The sequence below is a fragment of the Triticum aestivum genome, chromosome 2A, assembly GCF_018294505.1.
Source record: "Triticum aestivum cultivar Chinese Spring chromosome 2A, IWGSC CS RefSeq v2.1, whole genome shotgun sequence".
Taxonomy (NCBI): Eukaryota; Viridiplantae; Streptophyta; class Magnoliopsida; order Poales; family Poaceae; genus Triticum; species Triticum aestivum.
The window spans coordinates 756,700,643-756,725,298 of record NC_057797.1 but is presented as its reverse complement, the minus strand read 5'-3'; positions in this window follow the sequence as shown (position 1 = coordinate 756,725,298).

Sequence of the window (24,656 nt, the reverse complement as noted above, 5' to 3'; positions counted from 1 at the left end):
TTAAGCCTACTTTAAAAAATCGGACTGACAGTTGAACCGTTGAGGCTACCGGTTTAGGTTTTTATCGGTCGGACTGCCGGTTCAACGCGTTCAATAGCGACAAAAAACTGGAATATTTAAGTTATTTAAAAATAATTGACCTCTAATCAAATGAATCATTTATTGGTTATAATCCACTATGGAATCACAAACCGTGGCTAGCCTAGTTGGTAGGGCTGTTGGACGTGCGGTGCTTGAAGGTCAATTGTTCAATTCCTAGTTTATACATGATTTTCTTGTTATTTTATTACTAGCTTTTTGCTAAAGACTGGCGCACCTAAAAAAATCATATGAGGCCTCGATTCCGGGTTTTAGTCGGACCAGCGATCCAGTATGGTTTTTAAAACCATGTTCAAAAGTGCAATCATTTGTTGTTGGTCTTCCACTCCTTCGTGAGTACCGATGTTAAATTGTTAATTTGACATGATCATTTTAAAGTGTACATTTGCATTTATGGTCATCAAGTCATCAAAAAAACTGCGTAAAAGTATGGTTAATATGATATTCACTTCAACCATATCGAAATAGTTCTGTACGAGTATTTAGTACCAAACTGTATTGTTTTTGTACCATATTGCCCAAAGAATGAAAACTTTATTTACCAATATAAAAATGTATTTATACAAAAAAAACACATTGGCACGTGGGCTCTATGTGTGAAGGTATTGATGATCTCTGTATATAGTTGATTTCAGTATTTCTATTTCCCCATATAATATAACTTGTAACACTATGATCAACTCATGATTATGTGTTACTAATCATAAAGTTCGTAACATATACCACCAACACATACATATATGTTACTATTTTAGAACATATGTAACACAATGATACTAACTCATATTTATATGTTATTGTTAAATATCTCTGTAACCCATTTTGGGACCTTATATAGTATGTGTTACTATCTGCCATCCAACACAAAATGAGATGTTACTGGAAATTACCTTGTCACACATTTTTGTATGCGTTACATGATTGTGTTACTTAAAGTCTGTTTTGTTGTAGCCTACAGTCGAAACGGGGTCCTGTTGATCGGGAGGGGTGTGGCGTGCCGCAAAATGGAGGAAACGGACTAGTGTTGGAGCGCTACGGTCAAAAAGGGGGTCCTGTTCATCGGGAGGGGTGTGGCATACCGCAAAACGGGACTCCACGGGATACTGTTCATCTCCACCGTCGACCTCCTCCAGCCTCCACGGGCTCCTGTTCATCCAGCCTCCACGGGCTCCTGTTCATCCAGCCCCCATCGCGCGCTACTCCACCGGCTACTGTTCAACCACCCCTCCACCGTCTACTGTTCATCCAGCCCTCCACACCACGGGGTCCTGTTCAACAACCCCTCCACCATCTACTATTCATCCAGCCCTCGACACCACAGGGTCCTGTTCATCCACCCCTCCACGGGCACCCCTCCATCATCTACTATTCATCCAGCCCTCCACCACACCACGGGGTCCTATTCATCCAGAGGCAACGCCACCGCTCACTATTCATCCAACCCCCCCCCTCCTGCAACGCTCACTATTCATCCCATCGATCGGCTTCAGTTAGCAGCAGTAGCGAAGGAATTGCTCGATTGGGTTCAGTTAACAGCCATCGATCGATCGCTCGGGTTCAGTAACGCGTAGCCTGCAGTGCAATCGCTCGGGTTCAGTTAGAGCCCAACGCCTCGCTTAGGTTCAGTTAGAGCCAACGCCTCACACACACGCGCGTACGTGTACGAGAGAAAAGCGCATCGCTCGGCCCCCGACCTCCCACCGTAACCGGGAACTCCCCGAAATTCCCCCCCCCCCTTGCTTCTACCATGGTTTTTTCTGTCATGGACGGCCCAAAGAATGTCATGCAGCTGCGTCTCCGGCCCGCCCAGGACGAAAAGCCCATTTTCTGTCATGATTTTTTGTCATAGAAGTAGGAGCCCACCACATCTATGATGATACCGGGTTTTGTCACAATTATCGTCATAGAAGTGTCATATGTATGACAGAAGAAAATTTCCTTCGGCCCAAAATGTCACGGATGTGTCTTTTTGTAGTGATATAAGTGTTATGATCAGCGCTACTAGTTGGAATAGCTTCTACCCACTTAGTAACATAATCAACAGCAACTAAAATATGTGTATATCCATTAGAGGCAGGAAAGGGTCCCATATAATCAAAGCCCCAAACATCAAATGGTTCAATAACACATGAATAATTCATAGGCATTTCTTGACGTCTACTAATATTACCAATTCTTTAACATTCATAACAAGATAGGACAAACTTACAGGCATCCTTGAAGAGAGTAGGCCAATAAAAACTGGATTGCAATACCTTATGTGCAGTTCTATCTCCCACGTGGTGTCCTCCATAAGTTTCGGAGTGGCACTTGATTAGGATTTGTTCCTGTTCATGCTCAGGTACACAACGTCTAATAACACCATCTACTCCTTCTTTATAAAGATGTGGGTCATCCCAAAAGTAATGTCTCAAATCATAGAATAACTTTTTCTTTTGTTGGTATGTGAAGCTAGGTGATATGAATTTAGCAACAATGTAATTAGCATAATCAACATACCAAGGAGTACTACGAGAAGTACTTATGACATTTAATTGTTCATCAGGAAAGCTATCATCAATAGGTAGTGGGTCATCAAGAACGTTCCCTAACCTAGATAAGTTGTCTGCAATGGGGTTCTCAGCTCCTTTTCTATCAACAATATGCAAGTCAAATTCTTATAACAAGAGAACCCATCTAATAAGTCTAGGTTTAGCATCATTCTTCTCCATAAGATATTTAATAGCAGCATGATCAGTGTGGATAGTTACTTTAGAATCAACAATATAAGATCTGAACTTATCACAAGCAAATACAACTGCTAAAAGTTCTTTTTCAGTAGTAGCATAATTTCGTTGAGCATTGTCTAGAGTCTTACTAGCATAATGGATAACGTTTAATTTCTTATCAACTCTTTTCCCTAGAACAGCACCTACAACATAATCGCTAGCATCACACATAATTTCAAAGGGTAAATTCCAATCAGGTGGCTGAACAACAGGTGCAGAGATTAATGCTTTCTTAAGTATTTCAAATTCTTCTACACAATCATCATCAAAGACAAATGGTATATCTTTTTGTAATAAATTAGTCAGAGGCCGAGAAATTTTTGAGAAGTCCTTAATGAACCTCCTATAAAATCTGGTTGACCAAGGAAACTTCTTATACCTTTGATGTCCTTGGGACATGGCATCTTTTCAATAGCATCAACCTTGGCTTTATCAACTTCAATACCTCTTTCAGAAACTTTATGCCCCAAGACAATCCCTTCATTAACCATAAAGTGGCACTTTTCCCAATTCAAGACAAGATTAGTTTCTTCACATCTCTGCAAAACTCGATCAAGATTGCTCAAGCAATCATCAAAAGAAGATCCATAGATGGAAAAGTCGTCCATGAAAACCTCACAAATCTTTTCACAAAAGTCAGAGAATATAGCCATCATGCATCTTTGAAAGGTAGCAGGTGCATTACATAAAACAAAAGGAATACGTCTATAAGCAAAAGTACCAAAAGGGCATGTAAAAGTAGTCTTTGATTGATTTTTAGCCGACACGGGTATTTGAGAGAAACCATAATAACCATCTAGAAAGCAATAATGTGTATGTTTGCATAATCTTTCTAGCATTTGATCGATAAAAGGTAAAGGGTAATGATCTTTCTTAGTAGCTTTATTTAATTTGCGAAAATCAATTACCATCCTATAACCTATAATGATTCTTTGTGGAATCAATTCATCTTTATCATTAGGAACAACAGCAATACCTCCCTTCTTAGGGACACAATGAACAGGACTTACCCACTGACTATCAGCAACGGGATAAATTATACCTGCCTCTAGAAGCTTTAGTATTTCTTTTCTTACCACTTCTTTCATTTTAGGATTCAGACATTGTTGAGGATCACGAACTGGTTTGGCATCTGCTTCCAAATTTATTTTATGTTGACATAGAGTGGGACTAATGCCCTTAAGATCATCAAGAGTATATCCAATAGCAGCACCGTGCTTCTTCAGAGTTTTCAATAATCTTTCTTCTTCATGCTCTGAAAGGTTAGCACTAATAATAACAGGATATATCTTCTTTTCATCAAGATAAGCATATTTAAGATTATCAGGCAACGGTTTAAGCTCAAACACGGGATCACCCTTAGGTGGAGGGGGATCCCCTAGGATTTCAATAGGCAAATTGTGTTTCAGAATAGGTTCCTGTTTAAAGAATACTTCATCTATTTCCCTTCTTTCATTCATAAACATATCATTCTCATGGTCTAGAAAATATTGTTCTAAAGGATCACTAGGAGGTACGACAATAGAAGCAAGACCAATAATTTCATCCTTACTAGGCAATTCTTCTTCACGGTGTTGTTTACTAAATTTAGAGAAATTAAATTCATGAGTCATATCATCTAAGCCAACAGTAACAACATCCCTTGTGCAATCTATGGTAGCATTAACAGTGTTCAAGAAGGGTCTACCAAATATAATGGGACAAAAGCTATCTTGTGGAGAAGTAAGAACAAGAAAATCAGCAGGATATTTAGTTTTCCCACACAAGACTTCAATATCTCTAACAATTCCCATTGGTGATATAGTATCTCTATTAGCAAGTTTAATAGTGACATCAATTTCTTCTAACTAAACAGGTGCAATGTCATGCATAATTTCTTTGTATAAGTCAATAGGTATTGCACTAGCACTAGCACCCATATCACATAAGCCATGATAACAATGATCTCCTATTTTAACAGAAATAGCAGGCATGCCTACCACGGGTCTAGGTTTATCTGTATCACGGGGTTTAGCAATTCTAGCAGTTTCATTACAGAAGTAAATAGCATGCCCATCTATATTATCAGACAAGAGGTCTTTAACAATAGCAATATTAGGTTCAACTTTAACTTGCTCAGGAGGTGTATATGTTTTAATATTGCTTTTACGAACCATAGTTGAAGCTTTGGCATGATCCTTTATTCTAACAGGAAAAGGTGGTTTCTCAACATAAGAAGTAGGAACAATAGGATCATTATAAGTGATAGTATTTTCTTCAACTTTAATAGGTGCAGCTACTTTTACTTCTATGGGAGGATGATATTTAAACCACTTCTCCTTGGGGAGATCAACATAAGTAGCAAAAGATTCACAGAAAAAAGCTACTATCTCAGAATCAAGTCCATATTTAGTGCTAAACTTACGGAAAATATCGGTATCCATAAAAGATTTAACACAATCAAAACTAGGTGTCATACCTGACTCCTTACCATTGTCGAGGTCCCAATCTTCAGAGTTGCGTTTAATTCTTTCCAATAAATCCCATTTGAATTCAACAGTCTTCATCATAAAGGAGCCAGTACAAGAAGTATCAAGCATGGTGCGATTGTTACCAGAAAGCCGAGCATACAAATTTTGAATAATCATTTCTCTTGAGAGCTCATGATTGGGGCATGAATATAACATTGACTTAAGCCTCCCCCAAGCTTGAGCGATGCTTTCTCCTTCGCGAGGCCAAAAATTATATATATAATTGCGATCACGATGAACAGGATGCATAGGATAAAACTTCTGATGAAATTCCAATTTCAATCGTTTGTAATTCCAAGACCTCATATCATCACATAACCTATACCATGTCGATGCATCTCCCCTCAAAGATAAGGGGAAGACCTTCTTCTTAACAACATCTCCAGGTACACCTACAAGCTTAAATAATCCACAAACTTCATCCACATATATTAGATGTTCATCAGGATGTTTTGTTCCATCTCCTAAAAAGGATTATCTAGCAGTTTTTCCATTATACCTGAAGGAACTTCAAAGCAAGCATTTTAATTTTCAGTAGGTTCAGTAGGTTGAGGAGCAACTCTTTGCTCTACTGGTCGGGGTGAAGATACCCCGAACAAGCCCCTCAGAGTATTACTTTCCATAGTAACAAGTGACAGTAAATTTCAGCACACTATATAAATTTTTCCTTACCAAATTCCACCTACCAAAGGCGCTTCACTCCCCGGCAACGGCGCCAGAAAAGAGTCTTGATGACCCACAAGTATAGGAGATCTATCGTAGTCCTTTCGATAAGTAAGAGTGTCCAACCCAACGAGGAGCAGAAGGAAATGACAAGCAGTTTTCAGCAAGGTATTCTCTGCAAGTACTGAAATAAGTGGTAACAAATAGTTTTTTGATAAGATAATTTGTAACGAGCAACAAGTAACAAAAGTAAATAAAGTGCAGCAAGGTGGACCAATCTTTTTTGTAGCAAAGGACAAGCCTGGACAAACTCTTATATAGGGAAAAGCGCTCCCGGGGACACATGGGAATATCATCAAGCTAGTTTTCATCACGTTCATATGATTCGCGTTTGGTACTTTTGATAATTTGATATGTGGGTGGACCGGTGCTTGGGTGCTGTTCTTACTTGAACAAGCATCCCACTTATGATTAACCTCTATTGCAAGCATCCGCAACTATAACAAAAGTATTAAGGTAAACCTAACCATAGCATGAAACATATGGATCCAAATCAGCCCCTTACGAAGCAACGCATAAACTAGGGTTTAAGCTTCTGTCACTCTAGCAACCCATCATCTACTTATTACTTCTCAATGCCTTCCTCTAGGCCCAAATAATGGTGAAGTGTTATGTAGTCGACGTTCACATAACACCACTAGAGGCTAGACAACATACATCTCATCAAAATATCGAACGAATACGAAATTCACATGACTACTAATAGCAAGACTTCTCCCTTGTCCTCAGGAACAAACGTAACTACTCACAAAGCATAAACATATTTCATAATCAGAGGGGTATTAATATGCATATAGGATCTGAACATATGATCTTCCACCAATTAAACCAACTAGCATCAACTACAAGGAGTAATTAACACTACTAGAAACCTACTAGCACCAATCCCGGACTTGGAGACAAGAATTGGATATAAGAGATGAACTAGGGTTTTGAGATGAGATGGTGCTAATGAAGATGTTGATGGAGATTGCCCTCTCCCGATGAGAGGAGCGTTCATGATGACGATGGCGATGATTTCCCCCTCCGGGAGGGAAGTTTCCCCGGCAGAACAGCTCTGCCGGAGCTCTAGATTGGATCCGCCAAGGTTCCGCCTCGTGGCGGTGGAGTTTCATCCCAAAAGGTTGCTTCTTATTTTTTTTCTCGACGAAAGACTTCATATAGCAGAAGATGGTCATTGGAGAGCCACCCGGGGGCCCACGAGGTAGGGGGCGCGCCCTAGGGGGGCGCCCCCACCCTCGTGAGAAGGGTGTGGGCCCCCTGGTCTTCATCTTTGGCAAGGATTTTTCGTTATTTATTATAAGGTGTTCCATGGAGTTTCAGGACTTTTGGAGTTGTGCAGAATAGGTCTCTAATATTTGCTCCTTTTCCAGCCTAGAATTCCAGCTGCCGGCATTCTCCCTCCTTATGTAAACCTTGTAAAATAAGAGAGAATAGCCATAAGTATTGTGACATAATGTGAAATAACAGCCCATAATGCAATAAGTATCGATATAAAAGCATGATGCAAAATGGACGTACCAACTATCAAAAACATACACTACTTCACGTACCTCAAAGCCTTTCAGCAGACTCATAAAGGCTTCATGCAATCTGTTTTCAGCGGATGAAATCTTTTCAATTACCGTGCCCATCAGCGCACGATGCGCTTCTAAGACGGCCGCTTGCCCCAAAAGACCCCTCAGTGCGTCCGAACGCACTCTGTACAGTTCCGGACTCTTGCCGTCGCTCTCCTTAGGAGCCGGATAGTGAGGATTTCGGGTAGCCAAAGAGTTATCCTCTAGCCTGGGCGGATCAGGAGATACCCGTCGCGACGACACTTCAGGGTCGCCTGCCTCCGGAGGCGGGGTGTCAGGAGGAGGCGTTTCGCTCTCCATCATCTCCGGAAGAAGCCCCCGAAGACAAACTCTGTCGAGAAGGGCTACGATCCGGACTACAATTTATAAGCATCGTTTATTGTCTTCGGAAGTAAGGTAGGATATTTTCATTATTAAGTACTTTTTGATTACTTACAGCTCAGTAGAGGGCTGATCCTCGCCCGGACAATGTGCGGCAAGAATACCTTCCGAGGCAGGACTCTTTGGCAAAGATTTCTTCTCTCGCTTGGAAACCTTAGTTTCCGGATCTTCAGAGGTAGTCCTCTTCCTTCCCCAGGGAGAGAGAATGTCAGATTCTTCCCCCCTGGTTATCCTCCCTCGCGAAGGCGCTAATCCTCTTTGTTCGGACGAGTAGCGAGTGAGGCCCGCTTTTGGCCTCTTTATTCCCCCCTTCATCTTTGACGGTGTCCTGGACTAGAGGGTACTCACCATGTCATCTCCCGATCTATTAGATTGGGCCGAGGACCCCCATGGCCATATACTCATGGGCCAGTTCGGACAGCTGCCGCATACAAGGAATATTCCACAAGACTTGGCGATCAAGACAAGGACTCCTCCCCACCGGCGTATTCGGCTAGGACTCTTGTTATCCTAGGTCTCTGGTGCATTATATAAACCGAGGCCAGGCTAGTCGATAGATCATATACAACAATCATACCATAAGCTAGCTTCTAGGGTTTAGCCTCCTTGATCTCGTGGTAGATCTACTCTTGTACTACCCATATCATCAATATTAATCAAGCAGGACGTAGGGTTTTACCTCCATCAAGAGGGCCCGAACCTGGGTAAAACATCATGTCCCCTGCCTCCTGTTACCATCCACCTTAGACGCACAGTTCGGGACCCCCTACCCGAGATCCGCCGGTTTTGACACCGACATTGGTGCTTTCATTGAGAGTTCCGCTGTGTGATCGACAAAAGGATCGATGGCTCGCCTGCAGATCAACTGCGACTTCGGCATCTTCGTCACCAGCTCGACTGGTCACCTTGGTTCGACCAAGAATTGCGCCCCGTGTTCGGATAACCATGTTCGGACGAGGGCATTCATCAAACATCAACTCCGATCTCTATCAAGATCACGGAGGAATCATCTATGGAGCTCAGGGGCTCAACGTCAACATTGCCCTCAAGCGACCGTGCTGTTTTTCCAAACAGCGAACGCGTATCCGCCGCCACCGCCTGCTAGAGCATCGCTTTAACGATTGCTTCGGTGGAATTGTGCGGAATCGAGTCTACAACAACCCTGGAAAATTTCGTCGAGTGACGATGGAGGAATCTCTGGCAATCTATGATATACCGGAGCCCTGTCAAATCTAGACGGGAATCTGGATGAGTTTAGGGCATGGTGTCCAGCTTCTAGATCGGACATCCTTTGAAAGATCCAACCGTTGATCGGATGCGGAATTCCTATATCTACCACCTCTCAAAATTTCAGCTCGATCCAACCGTCCAAACTCCGGGAACCTTCCGATTAGTGCATCACTTTTCAGATCTGTTTTCTGCGCAAAAACGAATCCGACCCGAGTTCGTCTTTTTTTATGAACAGGATTTCGGACATCCCTTTTGAAGGAAGTTTTGTATGGGGTATTGTGTTTCGTTCCCGAACACATCCCACTAACTTTAAGATCTTTTGAACATGATCTTCAACATCATGCTGGTCTCAAATCAGTCCGGCAATATTACTCCACGGCTGCCGACCTGCGCTAGACACGTCGTCACTTTAGCCGAGCTCAACTTCTTCGGATCATCATCTCAGCAAGTCGAACAAGAGTCCGGCATCGCGAAGGACAAATCATCATCAACATCGCCGCCCCATGGATTACACGGAGCGGTCATACCGGCATCGCCGCACGGTCGCTTCATCAAGCCGGCATCAACCACGTCACGACCTGCATCGACAGGGCCGCACTATTGCTTCTTCAAGCTGGTGTTCGTCACGCCGACCTGCTTCGACTCATCGGTTGACGTCGAGGCTTCGACATCTCGGCTGGACCGGGGGCTTCGCCATCCCTTCATCAACCTACTCCGGACACTTCGGCGTCACTAGCCGACCAGCTCCGTCACGTTAGCTGGGCCGAGGGCTTTGCCTCGGCGAGTCAACCTTTACCAACATTGCCATGTCGTCGTTTTATCGCCCATCAGGCAATGGGTGTGTGTGGAGCGAGTCCCAATTTTGGGAATCACCTTCCTTCGGATTGCTACAACAAATAAACCAGGTGCTATTAATTCCAGTATTTTTTGCTTGTTTGGGTTCATTTTTCTCAAGGAATTATTACTCTGGTTTGTCCATGATATGTACACAGGTCTATCAAATGGTGACCGCATTAATGACGGTCGTGTGGTGGTTCGATTAGTTTCCGTACATAGTCCGGGGAACGCCGCATCCGAAGCTCGGACCGACCTGCGAATTCAGGCTTTGCCACGCCTTTACTACATCACGCCGACGCCCTGCATCGACATTGACTTCGGCGCCAGGCCATATTTCTTCTATTCCTCACTTTGCATAAATTATTTATTACGCAACACATTTTTTTAATTATCATTATTAGTATTATCTCCGGTTTGCACTATTTTTTATGCACAGGAAAATGATCCGGGGACTTCGGCGTCACTCTACCGGTCTGCATTGACCGTGCTATGTCACCACTTCGGCGTGTCGAGCTGTCCGCTCCGCCACCTCAGGACCAGCTTGGGGGGTGAAACCTTGCACCGCATCAAGCTCGGACCGCGTCATCAATACCGAACACATTAACCAGCTAAGTCGCTTTCATGCTCAAAGCTATAATTTCTAACTTGTGTTCGGTTCGACCAAGCATTATACTTTTTTGGAAAAAAGTTGCTTGTAAAAAATTTCCTTGTCCAAACTTTGTTTGTGACACACAAATTCAAGGACCCAATTCACTTGGGGGCTTCATTTATGAAGCTTTTCCTCTTGCATATGATTATACTTGTACGGCTTCGTTCCTTGTTCGTGTATTATGCCACAATATGCACCATATTGACTTAAGCGATTTGCAAGCTGGGTTGCCTCGCTCCTGTGTTTACCCCTACGTTCCCGATTGTTCGGCTAGGGAGTAAAGGGAGCACCTCTGTGATTGTCACGATCGGGTCAACCGAGCCGGACCTCAGACTGGGTGAAGCCGAAAGCTAGCGCTCTTATAGTTTTCAATGATGGTCGGCACACAACGGAACTCATGAGTACAAAAAATCTATTGCACAAGTCTCATAATAAAAATGAGCACCGAAAAAAGGTATCGGTGGGGGTACTATTTTCTTCGAAGATGCTTCTTACACTTCACGGTAATATAGCATAAGTTCCCTGAGCGCGCTTTGTCTATTACAGCCTGATTGCCTGGTTATTGGAAACACCGTCGATATTCTCGACCGATGGAGTACATAACACTTTTCGGTCCTTGACCGAAGAGGGAGAAGCTGACGGTCGGTTAAGATGCGTTTAAAGTTCGGTTGAACATAGATATGATATCAGTACTTCGGTACATGCAATCATTCTTCTACCCAAGTCACTTGGGGGCTCTTAAGTTTATTTGAGCCATTTTATAATAAGTGTTCTTCTTCTTAGTCGTTACAAAGTTTTATTATTATTTATCACTCCTTTTTCGACACGAGTGTGCGGTCACTAACCGGGGAGACTAATTTCTCTCTCAAAGCCGCTAGAGTTTAGTTTGCTAAACTGACCTGATGAGAAGTACTCCGCCCTCGGGATAGGAGGTTGAAGCCGTAGACTGACCCGCTCGAAGTCTTGAGATAGGATGTATCATGTTAAAGCACGACATAAGCACTTCTTTTTTCTCAGACCAACTTTCGGATTGGCACCGAACACTTGATATTGTTCGGACGTCATGTTTTTACGTACGTTTCTTGGTTTTCCAAGCTTTTTGGCACTTTTAAAACTATTTGTGCTTCTCCAGCATTAGTCGCAGTGCAACGCCGGACACCTTTAGGGATTCGGCAAAAACATTCTCAGATATTGCTATATATGCATCGGTTTCGAATTGTGTCTTCGGTCAATAGTTGGGTTGCCCGGCTCCTGCACTTGCTTCCTACGTTCCATTTTGTTCGGCTAGGCATGCAAAGGGAGAACCACTGCGATTGTGCTTCTGGCTTACATGGTTAAGCACCTCAGTGGAGAAAGCCGAAAACTGACTTTCACAATAAGCGTAAACTGGTCAGCGATCCGATGACTATGTTAAATGATGGGCCATTCATAACATTGGCCGAAGTGTTTACGCCTTGACCCCGACTGTCGCCGAACACTACCGGGGGCTATTAACTGGCCTCCCAAACTAAATCCTCAATATTTTGCTCTTACATTAGAGCTAAGGTTTAATGATCATGCTTAGCATGACAACCCAAAGAAAGGAACCGATAGCGGGACTATTTTCTTTGGAAGACATTTCTTCTGTTAAACAGTGATATAACTCTCTGCGTACCTTTGTTTATAAAACCGTATGGCCAGATTGCCATGTTTGTTGTAAATCTTTGCCCTCATAAAGGCTTTATAAAGTAGGACAAAAACACTCCTCGGCTACTGGCCGAGGAGGTGGAAGCCGATGGTCGGTCAAACAAAGTTTTGTACAATGCGGATCCGAGCATTAATGACGTAAAGTACTTGGATACATAGAGTCATTACACATAATTTGTGATTTTACTATAGATATTGATCCTTAATTCGGCCACCCGTGCCCGCATTAAGGCTCGGGGGCTACTGGGCTTTGGGCTTATTATTTACAAATATTAAAGGGGCACATCGATCCCCTGATCTGGTGTTGCCACCCGACCAGTGTCTCGGGGGCTACTGCATTGCTTGTCCAGTGCAGAAAATTTTATGTGCAATATAGTTTCCGAGGAGATTTTGATCCTCAGGTTGGTCGGCCGCACCCAACCTGAGCCTCGAGGACTGAGCACACCGCTTTTAGTGTCCCGAAGTATTCTGCCGAGTTTGGACTTGATCCTCAGGCCGATTTTGCAAATCAACCTGAGTCTCAGCGGCTATTAGGATCAACAGTCTTACGTCATCCTTCAGGTGCATCTCGGGTTTTAGACCGATACACACCTTGAGGGCTACTGGCTATATATCTCGGCAGAGAATAAATTGCACCAATAAAAAATATTCACAAAAATCGGCCCACATTCGGGGTGGTGCACCACCTCGGAAGCAGTCCGGCATAAAGCTCGGGCGCTAGTGGCTGGCTCCATAGAGGGCATTTCCGGCATTAAGCTCGGCTAAACTCCTTCAAACTTTTTTGAACCAAGGTGATATGACACCTCGGATATAGTCCAGCGTTGGAGCTCGGATACATAGTCCGGCGTTGGAGCTCGGATACATTCCAGCGTTAGAGCTAGGAAGCGGTCCGGCGTTGGTGCTCGGCTGCAAAAGATACCTCGAATGCAGTCCGGCGTTGGAGCTCGGACGCAAGAGGACGCTGCCGCCCGGGAACAACTTCAAAACCGAGGTGTGGCATAAAAATGACAAGGCATTGATAAAGGCCAGAAACTTAAAGGGGCTCCTCGGATACCCGACGTGTAAACTCGCCGAATGCATTTCGGCGATCCTCAAGATCGAAGATGAGAAGATTTGTTGAACCTGTTTTCAAGACCGTCAACCGAAGATGAAGAACCGTTTAGAAGAATAGAGGAGCATCCCTAACTTGAAGACCGGTTCAGGGGGCTACTGACGGTGTCCTGGGCTAGGGGGTACTCACCACGTCATCTCCCGATCTATTAGATTGGGCCGAGGACCCCCATGGCCGTATACTCATGGGCCAGTTTGGACAGCTGCCGCATACAAGGAATATTCCACAAGACTTGGCGATCAAGACAAGGACTCCTCCCCACCGGCGTATTCGGCTAGGACTCTTGTTATCCTAGGCCTCTGGTGCATTATATAAACCGAGGCCAGGCTAGTCAATAGATCATATACAATAATCATACCATAGGCTAGCTTCTAGGGTTTAGCCTCCTTGATCTCGTGGTAGATCTACTCTTGTACTACCCATATCATCAATATTAATCAAGCAGGACGTAGGGTTTTACCTCCATCAAGAGGGCCCGAACCTGGGTAAAACATCGTGTCCCCTCCCTCCTGTTACCATCCACCTTAGACGCACAGTTCGGGACCCCCTACCCGAGATCCGCCGGTTTTGACACCGATAATCTTCCTTTGAGGGCACTTGATAAGACGTCGGCTCGAGCATTTTGTCAAGTACCGGATTGTCCAAGCCTTCAGGAAGGGGGGCCGGACACCTCATCATCTGCGCATTTGTTATCCAGTCCTGGTCAAAGAGTGATTTTTTAGAATGATGTCATGATGAATAATGTTGGAAAGATGCCCTAGAGGCAATAATAAATTGATTATTATTATATTTCCTTGTTCATGATAATCGTTTATTATCCATGCTAGAATTGTATTGATAGGAAACTCAGATACATGTGTGGATACATAGACAACATCATGTCCCTAGTAAGCCTCTAGTTGACTAGCTCGTTGATCAACAGATGGTTACAGTTTCCTGACCATGGACATTGGATGTCGTTGATAACGGGATCACATCATTAGGAGAATGATGTGATGGACAAGACCCAATCCTAAGCATAGCACTAGATCGTGTAGTTCGTATGCTAAAGCTTTTCTAATGTCAAGTATCATTTCCTTAGACCATGAGATTGTGCAACTCCCGGATACCGTAGGAGTGCTTTGGGTGTACCAAACGTCACAACGTAACTGGGTGACTATAAAGGTGCACTACGGGTATCTCTGAAAGTGTCTGTTGGGTTGGCACGAATCGAGACTGGGATTTGTCACTCCGTGTAAACGGAGAGGTATCTCTGGGCCCACTCGGTAGGACATCATCATAATGTGCACAATGGATCAAGGAGTTGATCACGGGATGATGTGTTACGAAACGAGTAAAAGAGACTTGCCGGTAACGAGATTGAACAAGGTATCGGGATACCGACGATCGAATCTCGGGCAAGTATCGTACCGCTAGACAAAGGGAATTGTATATGGGATTGATTAAGTCCTTGACATCATGGTTCATCCGATGCGATCATCATGGAACATGTGGGAACCAACATGGGTATCCAGATCCCGCTGTTGGTTATTGACCGGAGAACGTCTCGGTCATGTCTGCATGTCTCCCGAACCCGTAGGGTCTACACACTTAAGGTTCGGTGACCCTAGGGTTATAGAGATATTAGTATGCGGTAACCCGAAATTTGTTCAGAGTCCCGGATGAGATCCCGGACGTCACAAGGAGTTCCGGAATGGTCCGGAGGTAAAGAATTATATATAGGAAGTGCTATTTCAGCCATCGGGACAAGTTTCGGGGTCACCGTATTGTACCGGGACCACCGAAAGGGTCCCGGGGGTCCACCGGGTGGGGCCACCTGCCCCGGGGGGCCACATGGGCTGTAGGGGGTGCGCCTTGGCCTATATGGGCCAAGGGCACCAGCCCCAAGAGGCCCATGCGCCAAGAGAAGAGGAAAAGGGAGAGTCCTAAAGGGGGAAGGCACCTCCGAGGTGCCTTGGGGAGGATGGACTCCTCCCCCCCCCTTGGCCGCACCCTTCCTTGGAGGAAGGGGCAAGGCTGCGCCCTCCCCCTCTCCCTTGGCCCTATATATAGTGGGGGGAAGGGAGGGCAACCATACCCAAGCCCTGGCGCCTCCCTCTCCCTCCCATGACATACCTCCCTCCTCCCGCAGCGCTTGGCGAAGCCCTGTTGGAATCCCGCTACTTCCACCACCACGCCGTCGTGCTGCTGGATCTCCATTAACCTCTCCTTCCCCCTTGCTGGATCAAGAAGGAGGAGACGTCGCTGCTCCGTACGTATGTTGAACGCGTAGGTGCCGTCCGTTCGGCGCTAGGATCATCGGTGATTTGGATCACGACGAGTACGACTCCATCAACCCCGTTCTCTTGAACGCTTCCGCGCGTGATCTACAAGGGTATGTAGATCCACTCCTCCCTCATTGCTAGATGACTCCATAGATTGATCTTGGTGACACGTAGGAAAATTTTGAATTATTGCTACGTTCCCCAACAGTGGCTTCATGAGCTAGGTCTATTGCGTAGATTTTATGCACGAGTAGAACACAAAGTAGTTGTGGGCGTTGATATTGTTCAATATGCTTACCGTTACTAGTCCAATCTTGTTTTCGACGGCATCGTGGGATGAAGCGTCCCGGACCGACCTTACACGTACTCTTACGTGAGACTGGTTCCACCGACTGACATGCACTAGTTGCATAAGGTGGCTGGCGGGTGTCTGTCTCTCCCACTTTAGTCGGAATGGATTCGATGAAAAGGGTTCTTATGAAGGGTAAATAGCAATGGGCATATCACGTTGTGGTTTTGCGTAGGTAAGAAACGTTCTTGCTAGAAACCCATAGCAGCCACGTAAAACATGCAAACAACAATTAGAGGACGTCTAACTTGTTTTTGCAGGGTATGCTATGTGATGTGATATGGCCAAAAGGATGTGATGAATGATATATGTGATGTATGAGATTGATCATGTTCTTGTAATAGGAATCACGACTTGCATGTCGATGAGTATGACAACCGGCAGGAGCCATAGGAGTTGTCTTTATTTATTTATGACCTGCGTGTCAATATAAACGTCATGTAATTACTTTACTTTATTGATAAAGCGTTAGCCATAGTAGTAGAAGTAATAGATGACGTGACAACTTCATGAAGACACAATGATGGAGATCATGATGATGGAGATCATGGTGTCATGCCGGTGACGATGATGATCATGGAGCCCCGAAGATGGAGATCAAAAGGAGCAATATGATATTGGCCATATCATGTCACTATTTGATTGCATGTGATGTTTATCATGTTTATACATCTTATTTGCTTAGAACGACGGTAGTAAATAAGATGATCCCTCGTTAAAATTTCAAGAAAGTGTTCCCCCTAACTGTGCACCGTTGCGACAGTTCGTGTTTCGAAGCACCACGTGATGATCGGGTGTGATAGATTCTTACGTTCAATTCAACGGGTGTTGACGAGCCTAGCATGTACAGACATGGCCTCGGAACACACGCGAAACACTTAGGTTGACTTGACGAGCCTAGCATGTACAGACATGGCCTCGGAACACAAGAGACCGAAAGGTCGAGCATGAGTCGTATGGTAGATACGATCAACATGAAGATGTTCACCGATGATGACTAGTCCGTCTCACGTGATGATCGGACACGGCCTAGTTGACTTGGATCATGTAATCACTTAGATGACTAGAGGGATGTCTATCTGAGTGGGAGTTCACAAGATGAACTTAATTATCCTGAACATAGTCAAAAGGTCTTCGCAAATTATGTCGTAGCTCGAGCTTCAGTTCTACTGTTTAGATATGTTCCTAGAGAAAATTTAGTTGAAAGTTGATAGTAGTAATTATGCGGACTAGGTCCGTAAACTGAGGTTTGTCCTCATTGCTTCATAGAAGGCTTATGTCCTTAATGCACTGCTCAGTGTGCTGAACCTCGAACGTTGTCTATGGATGTTGCGAACATCTGACATACACATTTTGATAACTACGTGATAGTTCAGTTAAACGGCTTAGAGTTGAGGCACCGAAGACGTTTTGAAACGTCGCGAAACATATGAGATGTTTCGAGGGCTGAAATTGGGATTTCAGGCTCGTGCCCACGTCAAGAGGTATAAGACCTCCGACGATTTTCTTAGCCTGCAAACTAAGGGAGAAAAGCTCAATTGTTGAACTTGTGCTCAGATTGTCTGAGTACAACAATCATTTGAATCGAGTGGAAGTTGATCTTCCAGATGAGATAATGATGTTTCTCCGAAGTCATTACCACCAAGCTGCTAGAGCTTCGTGATGAACTATAATGTATCTGGGACATATATGATGATCCTTGAAATATTTGCGATGTTTGACACCGCGAAAGTAGAAATCCAGAAGGAGCATCAATTGTTGATGGTTGGTGAAACCACTAGTTTCAAGAAGGGCAAGGGCAAGAAGGGATACTTCATGAAACAGCAATTCAGCTGCTGCTCTAGTGAAGAAACCCAAGGTTGAACCCAAACCCGAGACTAAGTGCTTCTGTAATAAGGGGAACAGCCGCTGGAGCAGAATTACCCTAGATACTTGGTAGATTAGAAGGCTGGCAAGGTCGATAGAAGTATATTGGATATACATTGTGTTGATGTGTACTTTACTAGTACTCCTAGTAGCACCAGGGTATTAGATAACGGTTCGGTTGCTAAGTGTTAGTAACTCGAAATAAAAGCTACGGAATAAACAGAGACTAGCTAAAGGTGAGCTGACGACATGTGTTGGAAGTGTCTCCAATGTTGATATGATCAAGGATCGCACGCTCCCTCTACCATCGAGATTGGTGTTAAACCTGAATAATTGTTATTTGGTGTTTGCGTTGAGCATAGACATGATTGGATTATGACTATCGCAATACGGTTATTCATTTAAAGAGAATAATAGTTACTCTATTTATTTGAATAATACCTTCAATGGTCTTGCACCTAAAATGAATAGTTTATTGAATCTCGATCGTAGTGATACACATGTTCATGTCAAAAGATATAAGATAGTAATGATAGTACCACCTACTTGTGGCTCTGCCACTTAAGTCATATCGGTATAAAACGCATGAAGAAGCTCCATGTTGATGGATCTTTGGGCTCACTCGTTTTTTGAAAAGTTTGAGACATGCGAACCATGTCTATTGGTGTTTATGCATGAAGAAACTCCATGCAAATGGACCGTTTGGACTCACTTGATTTTTTGAATCACTTGAGACATGCAAATCATACCACATGGGTAAGATGACTGAAAGCCTCGGTTTCAGTAAAATGGAACTGGAAAGCAACTTGTTGGAAGTAATACATTTTGATGTGTGCAGTCCAATGAGTGCTGAGGCGTGTAGTGGATATCGTTATGTTCTTACTTCACAGATGATTTGAGTAGATGTTGAGTATATTTACTTGATGAATCACAAGTCTAAATTATTGAAAGGTTCAAGTAATTTTAGGGTGAAGTTAAAAGATCGTCGTGACAAGAGGATGAAGTATCTATGATATGATCATAGAGATGAATATCTGAATTACGAGTTTGGCACAGAATTAAGACATTGTGGAAATTGTTTCACAACTGATACAGCCTGGAACACCATAGTGTGATGGTGTGTCCGAACATCATAACTGCACCCTATTGGATATGATGCATACCATGATGTCTCTTATCGAATTACCATGATAGTTTATGGGTTAGGCATTAGAGACAACCACATTCACTTTAAATAGGGCACCACGTAATTCCGATGAGATGACACCGTATGAACTATGGTTTACAGAAACCTAAGCTGTCATTTCTTAAAAGTTTGGGGCTGCGACGCTTATGTGAAAAGGTTTCAGGATGATAAGATCGAACCCAAAGAGGATAAATGGATCTTCATAGGACACCCAAAACAGTTGGGTATACCTCCTGTCTCAGATTCGAAAGCAATAAGGGATTGTTTCTAGAATCGGGTCCTTTCTCGAGGAAAAGTTTCTCTCGAAAGAATTGAGTGGGAGGATGGTGGAGACTTGATGAGGTTATTGAACCGTCACTTCAACTAGTGTATAGCAGGGCACAAAGAGTTGTTCCTGTGGCACCTACACCAATTGAAGTAGAAGCTTATGATATTGATCATGAGACTTCGGATCAAGTCACTCCCAAACCTCGTGGGATGACCAGGATGCGTACTACTTCAGAGTGGTACGTAATCCTGTCTTGGAAGTCATGTTGCTAGACAACAATGAACCTACGAGCTATGGAGAAGTGATGGTGGGCCCGGATTCCGATAAATGGCTCGAGGCCATAAAATCCGATAGAGGATCCATGTATGGAAACAAAGTGTAGACTTTGACAGAACAGCTCGATGGTCGTGAGGCTGTTGAGTACAAATGGATTTTAAAAGGAAGACAGACAATGATGGTATGTATCACCATTGAGAAAGCTCGACTTGTTGTTAAGATGTTTTCCGACAAGTTCAAGGAGTTGACTATGATGAGACTTTCTCACTCGTAGCGATGCTAAGAGTCTGTTGGAATTATATTAACGATTATTGCTTTATTTATGAAATCTTGCAGATAGGATGTCAAAACATTGTTTCCTCGACGATTTTCTTGAGGAAAGGTTGTATGTGATACAACCGGAAGGTTTTGTCAATCCTGAAAGATGCTAATAAGTATGCAAAGCTCCAGCAATCCTTCTAAGGACTGGAGTAAGCATCTCGGAGTTGGAATGTATGCTTTGATGATGATCAAAGATTTTGGGTGTATACAAAGTTTATGAGAAACTTGTATTTCCAAAGAAGTGAGTGGGAGCACTATAGAATTTCTGATGAGTATATGTTGTTGACATATTGTTGATCAGAAATGACGTAGAATTTCTGGAAAGCATATAGGGTTATTTGGAAAGTGTTTTTCAATGGAAAGCCTGGATTAAGCTACTTGAGCATTGAGCATCAAGATCTATAAGGATAGATCAAAACGCTTAAATGGTACTTTCAAATGAGCACATTCCTTGACATGATCTTGAAGGTGTTCAAGATGAATCAGTCAAAGAAGGAGTTCTTGCCTGAGTTGTAAGGTATGAAGTTAAGACTTAAAGCTCGACCACGGCAGAATAGAGAGAAAGGACGAAGGTCGTCCCCTATGCTTAAGACATAGGCTCTACAGTATGCTATGCTGTGTACCGCACCTGAAGTGTGCCTTTCCATGAGTCAGTCAAGGGGTACAAGAGTGATCCAAGAATGGATCACAGGACAGTGGTCAAAGTTATCCTTAGTAACTAGTGGACTAAGGAATTTTCTCGATTATGGAGGTGGTAAAAGAGTTCATCGTAAAGGGTTACGTCGATGCAAGCTTAACACCTATCCGGATAGCTCTGAGTAGAGATACAGGATACGTATAATGGAGCAACAATTTAGAATAGCTCCAAGTAGAACAGTTATTTGGAATAGCTCCAAATAGAACATGGTAGCTGCATCTAGGAGATGCCATAGAGATTTGTAAAGCACACACGGATCTGAAAGGTTTAGACCCGTTGACTATAACCTCTCTCACAAGCATAACATGATCAAACCCAGAACTCATCGAGTGTTAATCACATGGTAAATGTGAACTAGATTATTGACTCTAGTAAACTCTTTGGGTGTTAGTCACATGGGGATGTGACCTTGAGTGTTAAGCACATATCGATGTGAACTAGATTATTGACTCTAGTGCAAGTGGGAGACTGTTGGAAATATGCCCTAGAGGCAATAATAAATTGATTATTATTATATTTCCTTGTTCATGATAATTGTTTATTATCCATGCTAGAATTGTATTGATAGGAAACTCAGATACATGTGTGGATACATAGACAACATCATGTCCCTAGTAAGCCTCTAGTTGACTAGCTCGTTGATCAACAGATGGTTACGGTTTCCTGACCATGGACATTGGATGTCGTTGATAACGGGATCACATCATTAGGAGAATGATGTGATGGACAAGACCCAATCCTAAGCATAGCACTAGATCGTGTAGTTCGTATACTAAAGCTTTTCTAATGTCAAGTATCATTTCCTTAGACCATGAGATTGTGCAACTCCCGGATACCGTAGGAGTGCTTTGGGTGTACCAAACGTCACAACGTAACTGGGTGACTATAAAGGTGCACTACGGGTATCTCCGAAAGTGTCTGTTGGGTTGGCACGAATCGAGACTGGGATTTGTCACTCCGTGTAAACGGAGAGGTATCTCTGGGCCCACTCGGTAGGACATCATCATAATGTGCACAATGTGATCAAGGAGTTGATCACGGGATGATGTGTTACGAAACGAGTAAAAGAGACTTGCCGGTAACGAGATTGAACAAGGTATCGGGATACAGACGATCGAATCTCGGGCAAGTATCGTACCGCTAGACAAAGGGAATTGTATACGGGATTGATTAAGTCCTTGACATCGTGGTTCATCCGATGAGATCATCGTGGAACATGTGGGAACCAACATGGGTATCCAGATCCCGCTGTTGGTTATTGACCGGAGAACGTCTCGGTCATGTCTGCATGTCTCCCGAACCCGTAGGATCTACACACTTAAGGTTCGGTGACACTAGGGTTATAGAGATATTAGTATGCGGTAACCCGAAAGTTGTTAGGAGTCCCGGATGAGATTCCGGACATCACGAGGAGTTCCGGAATGGTCCGGAGGTAAAGAATTATATATAGGAAGTGCTATTTCGGCCATCGGGACAAGTTTCGGGGTCACCGGTATTGTACCGGGACCACCGGAAGGGTCCCGGGGGTCCACCGGGTGGGGCCACCTGCCCCGGGGGGGCCACATGGGCTGTAGGGGGTGCGCCTTGGCCTATATGGGCCAAGGGCACCAGCCCCAAGAGGCCCATGCGCCAAGAGAAGAGGAAAAGGGAGAGTCCTAAAGGAGAAAGGCACCTCCGAGGTGCCTTGGGGAGGATGGACTCCTCCCCCCCCCATGCCGCACCCTTCCTTGGAGGAAGGGGCAAGGCTGCGCCCTCCCCCTCTCCCTTGGCCCTATATATAGTGGGGGGAAGGGAGGGCAACCATACCCAAGCCCTTGCGCCTCCCTCTCCCTCCCATGACACACCTCCCTCCTCCCGCAGCGCTTGGCGAAGCCCTGTTGGAATCCCGCTACTTCCACCACCACACCGTCATGCTGCTGGATCTCCATTAACCTCTCCTTCCCCCTTGCTGGATCAAGAAGGAGGAGACGTCGCTGCTCCGTATGTGTGTTGAACACGGAGGTGCCGTCCGTTCGGCGCTAGGATAATCGGTGATTTGGATCATGACGAGTACGACTCCATCAACCCCGTTCTCTTGAACGCTTCCGCGCGCGATCTACAAGGGTATGTAGATACACTCCTCCCTCGTTGCTAGATGACTCCATAGATTGATCTTGGTGACACGTAGGAAAATTTTGAATTATTGCTATGTCCCCCAACAAATAAAAGGACAGCGTGTTCGGCCATGGGATTACTTACTTGGGTAGCAGGGCAGTTGCATCTCAAACCCACATCCTCGGTGGTGTCCGGACACTCCACTACTAGGAAAAGGGCTATAGATAGGATTGATACTAATGGCGCACCAGGTAAGCAGTGCGCCACTACTATATACTAATGGCGCACCTGGTGGTGATGTGCCATTAGTGTGGAAGACACTAATGGCGCACCAGAAACAGGGTGCGCCACTAGTATTACATTTTTTTTTCATTTTTCCATACATACTAATGGCGCATCAGGTAGACAATGCGCCATTACTAGTTTTAACTAGTAATGGCGCACCTGGCAGTGAGTGCGCCATTACTATAATTTTTTTCTTATTCTTTTTTTTTGAAAAACTACTAATGGCGCACCGTCTAACAGTGCGCCATTACTAGTTTAAACTAGTAATGGCGCACTGTTAGACGGTGCGCCATTAGTATATATATTTATATTTTTTACTTTTTTGCAAAACTTCTAATGGCGCACCGCGTGCAGGTGCGCCATTAGTAACCAGGGTTACTAATGGCGCATTCCCTTGTGGTGCGCCATTAGTAACCTAGGACCCCAACCAGATATTTTGGACAGCCCCACACCTACCCACTCACTTTCCCCACTTCATTCCCTCCACCTCCTTCTCCAAGCTTTCGGCTGCCTCCTCCTCCTCACCTCATTTGCACCATAGATTCATCAAAATTAAGTGGTGAAATTACCTTTTTTTGATAGGTAAGTAAGGGGAAAGCTATCTTCATGATGTAGATCTACTTTTTTTCTCCCTAGCTCGCTCCAACAACGTGCACATGCACTTTTTGTGGCCTAGCTAGATCTATGTATGTTTGTGGTGTTGCATGTGTTTGTGGTGTTGCATATATGTTTGTGTTTGAAGGTACCGGTATTTGAAATGCGATAGTTGCCAATATTTTGCCGGAATGTTTTGATTCATTTCCGTTTCGGCGAGAATTTTGGCACTATGCATTCTTTTTGGTCCTATTTTTAGGGAAGGTCATGCCAAATTTTTTCTTGGTTCTAAAATATCGTTTTGCTCTACCCCGCAGGCGACCATGGTCCGCACGATGACTGAAGGCATCGTGAATAGGTTTTTGAGCTCCGCGAAGGCCGAGATGCTTCAAAAGAACGAGACGGAGATAAGATGTCCGTGTCGAAGATGCAAGCTGAAGAGCCTTATTGCGGACCCGGATTCCGGGCAGGTGCGGGACCACCTGCTCTTGCGTGGTTTCATGGATGGCTATCGGTGGCAAGGTGATGAAGATGACTATGAAGTCGTCCATGGCCGGGGCCGGGCAAGAAATGAGGAAGGGCAACAAGACAAGTACCACCGCGGCGAGGGCGGGCGAGAAGACGAAGAATCTCCAGGACATGATCACGACGGTGATGCTGTACACAGTCATCATGTAGAAGATGTCGTACATGATGATGAGGAAGATCAAGACGAAGGGCATGATCATGAAGATGAAGATGCCGGAGCAGACGACGATGGAGGCTGGGTGCAGGACCCTCATATTCAAGAGCTGCTTCTCAAGCAGACGGATAACGCAAGAGCTGCCGCCCGAGAGAAAGCCAAGCTGGATCAACTGGAGATAGACGCGGTTACTCCATTGTATG